Source organism: Syngnathoides biaculeatus, chromosome 12, assembly GCF_019802595.1.
Source record: "Syngnathoides biaculeatus isolate LvHL_M chromosome 12, ASM1980259v1, whole genome shotgun sequence".
Classification (NCBI taxonomy): domain Eukaryota; kingdom Metazoa; phylum Chordata; class Actinopteri; order Syngnathiformes; family Syngnathidae; genus Syngnathoides; species Syngnathoides biaculeatus.
Window position 1 is genome coordinate 12569008 of NC_084651.1, and position 6869 is coordinate 12575876.

The following is a 6869-nucleotide window of genomic DNA, read 5'->3' on the forward strand; positions in this document are numbered from 1 at the left end:
TCACCTTTTTTTAAATATTGTGCAATTTTTTTTTTAACCAGTTAAAGCAAGTAATACGAACCACAGGTAGTCTCTTGTGGATGCAAACACCAACACACATTTTTTAAACATTGCTCTTGCACTCTCACTCACTCTCTCTCTCGCTTTCACAAATAAATGTCCGTATTGTCTTGAGACCCTAAAACACCCCCCCCCCCAAAAAAAATACCCCAGACTAGTATTAGATTTAACAGTATGGAACAACACACAAGGAATTTGTCTCCGGCAGTCAGTGACGCCCTGCTACGACATTCATGTTGAGTACTGAGAAGAAGAACAGACAATTTATTGCAGGATCTGGAACATAACACCCACGATGGAAGGGGGGGTTATTATATTGAATGCTCATGGAATATAAAAAGACAGTAAGGGCTAAGAAAACTCAAATCTCAAACTCAAATCAATGGAGTACACAGAAAACATGGTAAAGCAGCTTTTAGCTGCTATGTTGCTCACAAATGGAATAATTTGCTGAGTCAGCCCAACACTTAAAACTAAGTATTTTATAGGATGTCACTTTTCAATTATCTTTAAAACTGCTTTGCAGGAAGAAGAATGTGAAAGGTAAGACAATACATTTTCAATTTGGCTGTTCATCTACATTCAAAAAAATGGCATTTTGGGGTATGTCACAAAAATGGTGAACAACATGATCATTGTCACAATTGTCTCGCGCAAGATAAATCATTTAACAACAGACCCATTTGGATTTGACTCAAAAGACTCAAAAAAGCAGTTGGTCCTGATGTACCGTAATTTCCTGCCTATAAGCCGTGACTTTTTCCACACGCTTTCAACCCTGCGGTTTATGCAGTGATGCGGCTAATTTGTGGGGTTTTTTTTCTAACGGCTGCAAGGGGCACTCGAGCGGAAAAGGTAATAGTGAGACCGGTGGAATATGTGTGCCGAGGAAGTGACTTTTACCATTTTCTAACCTTTTTTTTTTTTAAACCGGCCCTGTTAGCGCTGCGCTAGCATGTTGCTGTGCGTAACTGTCATGTCTCAGTGATTTTTACCGATATGTTTTCTTTTTTTTAACTGGCCCTGTTAGTGCCGTGCTACCGTGTTGCTGCTGTGTAGCTGCCACAGCGTTTTTTGTTTTTGTTTTTTACTGGTATGTTTTTTTCTTTTTTAACAGCCCTGTTCATGCTACCGTGTTGTTGCTATGTTAAGCTAAGCTAAGGTAGTAAAACTTTGAAAACTCTCTGTGTACCGTCTTTCTTTGTAAATATCTCACGTTTCAATGTGAGTTTCAATGTGGGCACTTGCGCCTTTTAAACAAGTGCGGCTTATGTATGTGCCAAATGGTATTTCCTTTACTCAGTGAGGCTTATAATCAGGTGCGCTCTGTAGGCTGGAAATTACGGTATGTAGTTTCAACTACAGGCCTGGCATGCCTATTAGAACCCATATCATTAATTTTTTTTTAATTTGGCTATTTACATGTAAAATGCGTTTCTACTTACGAGAGTTTCACGTTATGAAACAACTTCCGGAACGGATTAATTTCCTAAGTAGAGGTACCACTGTATTTTTTTTTAAAAATGTGAAAAATGTCATCCCAGGTGAACAGACCATTTTGTCATGTTTGTAATCAATATGAATCAGGGTACATCTGGGTGGTACAAAAGTGATTGGCTACCGCTGACTTGAACAAATTGAAGACCAAAAAAAAAAAAAAAAAAAAAAACACAGGCTGTGTTTGACACCACAAGATATTCTCCCGATTAGTTTAAAGGATAAATCGAGTGGATGGTGCGAATACTCGTACAAAGAAAAGAAAGTCTGCCTAGATGTGATGCATTGAAAACCTTTTTTCATCATTTGCTGGTATCTAACGTGTGTGAGCATATTTTCTTGCGTGAACGTGTATTTGTATGCAACATGCATAACTGTGCACATGCGGGCAGCAGACGCCTCTAAAAGCTGAGAACAAGCGGACTGATGGATTGGGCGTTGTTGTTCCAGGAACACCGCGCTCCTGTTACTGATCACTCTCGTGACGTCAAAGCAGTTTGGCTCCATTCTACTTTGGATCTCTCCTCTTGAGTATTTTGCGCTGAGGAGCCTCAATATGGAAGCAAAAATGGACAAAACTGGGTCAGACACAGATTCGAATCAATCAAGCATTGGGATCGAACCTTTCGTTCCATCTTGACTCGCAACCCCTTGTAAGTGTAATGTGACCAAACCCAGAAAACAGTTTAGCGGACTTCCTGTGTATGCTACGCTAACGAGCATAACTATTATTAATGTGTTTGAATCCTTATTTGCAAGGAACTTTATGACTGGCGTTAAATACTGATACAATAAAGCTGATTCTGATTGTACACCCGGAACTGTTCGCCAGCCAATAGAAGGGGACATATAAACAACCCTTCTCTCTCACATTCATACCTACGGGCAATTCAGAGTCTTCAATTAAGCTACCTTTTTCTGGCATCCTTGGGTTGCAATCATGCGATAATCGCCGCCATTTCTACAGAGAAGCTAGGCGTTGCAGAAGACATCACCATGGCAACGTGCACAGACCCATGTGTAAGCGACGAGCGGCGGATGTTTTCTGCCTACTTGAATTCACTCGATGACGTCGCCGAAGCTAGATATGTACAGAAGATCAAACTCTGTGAAGATATCGACCTGTATACTCTCCACAACGACGTACTTTCAAAGGATCTGAAAGACTTCGGTGAAGTAGAAAATCCAGACGCTAGAAATACACGTGCTTACCGCTTACAAAATGATCAGAACAGACTTTCAAATAACCATTTGCCTTGTGTACTCGAGCTTCATTCAGATCTGCACGTGTTGCCGTTTTTTCGAAGACTCCATTTTATCTTCTCCTTCATGCTATCTAATCTTCGGTACACGGAAAAAAATGCCTTCCCAATGTCTCGGTTTCCGCAATTTCCACATCCGTAGATGCAACAAAAATCTGGCATGATGACGACGGAGAGCCGACTGCTTGTGTGCAACAATGGCAGTCAAGTACCCGGATGAACCAGCGTGACGTCACATGCAACCCAGCCATGTGGGAGGAAACGCGAGTACCCAGCAAAAGCCCACCCGGGCACGGGAAAAACATGCAAACTCCACACAGGCAGGACCAGGATTTGAACGCCAGCCCTCAGAACTGTGAGGCAGCTGTGCTAACCAGTGGTTCACCATGCAGCTATGCTAAATCTATTTAGAAAAATACGATATGATGTACAGTATGGAAATACAAAAAAACAGCTATTGTCATCTTTGGTGGCTCTGAGATGACTTTTTAGATTTTTAAAGAACCCACAGGTCACGGGCCACCACCATTGACCTGACCAAGGAAGAATTACCTCTACCCTATTTGCCGAATGGTTGCGTAGTCATATCACAAAGACACTACACTGATACTCTATTTAAATCCAAAATAGTTGAAAATTCCAGTATTTGCGCCATTATCCAGATTCTCACCCAATATTCATTTTGTAATTGTGGTTCTAGCCGTCCCAAGACATACATTTACAGTTCTGCCTTGAGACATGAATGACTCAAATCACGAGCTGTATTCCAATTCATTTTTGCTTTGACTTGCAAGCGAGGACAAGAGCCATGTATGGTAGCAACGAACTCAAGTCAACACTTGACACAACGCAGCAGTTTTGCAAATATTGAACCATTCATCTAAAAAGAAGCTTCCGTTTGATGGACCTCTCAGTTCAGTTGAGCCACATCATACACGTGAAAGAGCCAAAGAGCCACGTCACACACATGAATATCATTCCCTGCTCACAAACATACCTTTGTTCAGCTAGATTGACTGTAAATGTCACACACCACGATACCAAGAAAAATCGACTCCTACAGAGTACCAAGACCACAGGGCAGTAATTAATATCTATCTATCTATATATACACACACACACACACACACACACCACACACACACACACACACACACACACACACACACACACAGGGAGTCCTCAGGTTAAGACGGTCTCGACCCAAGATGTTTCGACTTTACAACGCCTTTCTCCCCCGTTCGCCATTTTGCCTGGCTAATGCTTGTCCACGTTTGTGCACCGGGAGTATCTTTGCATTTTTCGCCCTACTTTTTAGACATTATCGCCCCAAAGAAAAAAGCTGTGTCTTCTGCAGCCAAAAGAAAATCCATTACCATGGAAACGAAGTTCAAGATCATAAAAAGATTGGAGAAAGGAGGGACACCAACACCACCAAGGCTTCAGTCGGTCGACCGTGGTGACAATTATTAAAGACAAAGCCTGTATTTTTGCGCTTGTGAAGGGTTCCGTTCCTATGTCGGATATAATGATCACAAAACAAGGTTCTTTGATACTCGTTGAGATGGAGAGGATTGAGGACCAGGTTCCTTCGCAATAGCTAAGCGCAGCCTCCCCTTCTTCTCTTCCATCCACCTCTCAGCACTAATGCTAAGTACATCATCTTGTTTATTTCAACGTATTTGGGTTTTTTTTATACAAAGTATTTTGATGTAAACTCTGACTTTAATGGTGGAATCCGACTTGAGTCGAAATTCGAGTTAAGGCACTACTGTAGGAACTGATCACAGTCGTAGACCGAGGACTCCCTTCATATAGTGTTTGCTCTCTCTGATACAGATAAACTACCAGTTCAACCAAGTCTTCTCTGTCATAACTTTCATCTGATGCAACATTAAAATACATGATTGGAGGTCCGGGTGCAACTGTCAATCAGTAGCTATGCTAATGTCTGATATTCTCTGTTAGACAATATGGGGGGACACTTCTGGTAAAAACGTCCTGTGTTCATTCACATATTTTAGTTCAATTGGCATTTTTCTCCACTATTTTGAGAGCCAAACTGACAAATCATTTTCTACAAAGATCACAATCCTTGAGCTATGTTCATTCAATGCGCAGGTTTTGCAAAAATACCACGTTAACATTTCCGGCTTCGGTCACCTGACCGTGGTCGAGAAACGCAGGGGAGACGTCTTTTCCGGGGCCAAGGTTGACCTCCTCGGGGTTAACTCCTATCTCTCCTTGCATCGCTGAAGTCGCTCGCGCAAAAAATAAAGCTACTCTTACCCGGTCGCTGTCAAGCTGTTTTTTGTTTGTTTTTTCTCACCCTCCCGGTGCACAGGCCTGCGCAGTCCCGTCCCACTCACTCATTGATGCACGCGCGCATACACACTGAGCTTGTTGTCGCAATTCACGTAACAACCATAAAAACCTAATGGAATGCCCGCACAGAAATACTGTAATAAACGCGACCAAAGCATGCTCAAGTAAATCGTGCCCACACGCGCATTAAAAAAACTTTGAGATACTTTTGGGCGGCACAGTGGCCTACCTGTGTGGAGTTTGCATGTTCTCCCCGTGCCTGCGTGGGTTTCCTCCGGGCACTCCGGTTTCCTCCCACATCCCAAAAAACATGCTACATTAGTTGGACATTCTAAATTGCCCCTAGGTGTGATTGTCAGTGCGGCTGTTTGTCTCGATGTGCCCTGTGATTGGCTGGCAACCAGTTCAGGGTGTACCCCACCTCCTGCCCGTTGACAGCTGGGATAGGCTCCAGCACTCCCCGCGACCCTCGTGAGGATTGGCGGCAAGGAAAATAGATGGATATACTTTGTGCCTTCACGAGAGCCACATGAAAGGAGGCAAAGAGCCGCGGGTTGGCCACTCCTTGTGTACAACAAACATGACTATTGTCCCCTTTCAAAAGTAGGCAGAGGAGCCAAATATTGTACTCAGTACTGTTCCATTTGAATAAGATGACTCAAGTAGGAAGTAGTCATCCACATATTTACTTGAGTAAGAATAAGAAAGTACTCCGCGATAAACCTACTCAAGTAAAAACTAACTTCTGATTTAGTGAAGAAAATTTATTTTGAAATCAGAGCAAGATCATCAACATATATATCCATCCATTTTCTTCGCTGTTTATCCTCACAAGGGTCACGGGGAGTGCTGGAGCCATCTCAGCTGTCAATGGGCAGGAGGCAGGATACACCCTGAACTGGTTCCCAGCCAATCGCAGGGCACATTGAGACAAACAGCCGCACTCACAATCACACCTAGGGGCAATTTGGGAGTCGACTCAGCGCCCAAAAACCAACAACACATGCATGGGGGCCTACAGAAACATTATTTGCTTCATGAAGATGTTTGCTGACCAAACTGAATGATTCTGTGTGTAACACTATTGGGATAGTCCTAATGCTGCCATATCCATAGCCAAAACAACAATCGAAACATCTGTGACTTACCGCAAGGTGTTTTCTCGTGTTAAAAGTGTACTAAAATATCCGAATTCGAGCAGTCTCAATTGCAGAGCTGCATGACAAACCTATTGTTGTTTATTTTTGGTCAAGCAACACTCACGCACCTGTTTTTTGCTCCCATAAATGAGTCATCTTGATTGGCTTGTGAGGACGACCCAAGTGGTCATGTGACTCCCTCGTGCCGTCTGATTGGCGCAGCGGGTGCCTGACGTGAAAGTCGAAGATGGAGTCTAAAACTACACGCAGACGCATGAATGAATAAAAGTAAAAGGAATAACAGTAAAAGGAAAACGTATAGTGTATCACGTGACGTCATTACACAGACTGCTTATCCTCACTAGGATCACGGGTGTTGCTGACAATTATTCCAGCTGACTCTGGGCGAGAGGTTTTGCCATCCAATCACAGGGGACATATAAACAAACTATTTGCACTCACGTTCACACCTATGGTCAATTTAGTCTTCAGCGTGCATTGTTTTGGAGATATACGAGGAAACCTGAGTACCTAGTGAAAGCCCAGCCAGACACAGGGATTAGAGGCCAAACAAAAAAGATTCCAC

The 6869-nt window shown here is 43.0% G+C and overlaps 1 long non-coding RNA gene across 1 annotated transcript in view; it reads right to left on the reverse strand.

Moving 5' to 3' along the window:
- The window catches only part of LOC133510245 (uncharacterized), a 41099-nt gene extending 34680 nt beyond the window's left edge, over nt 1–6419 (reverse strand). Inside the window, exon 1 of the long non-coding RNA XR_009797558.1 lies at nt 6293–6419. This is a non-coding gene — a long non-coding RNA (uncharacterized LOC133510245). The remainder of the gene's footprint in view (nt 1–6292) is intronic.
- Nucleotides 6420–6869: the final 450 nt, after the last annotated feature.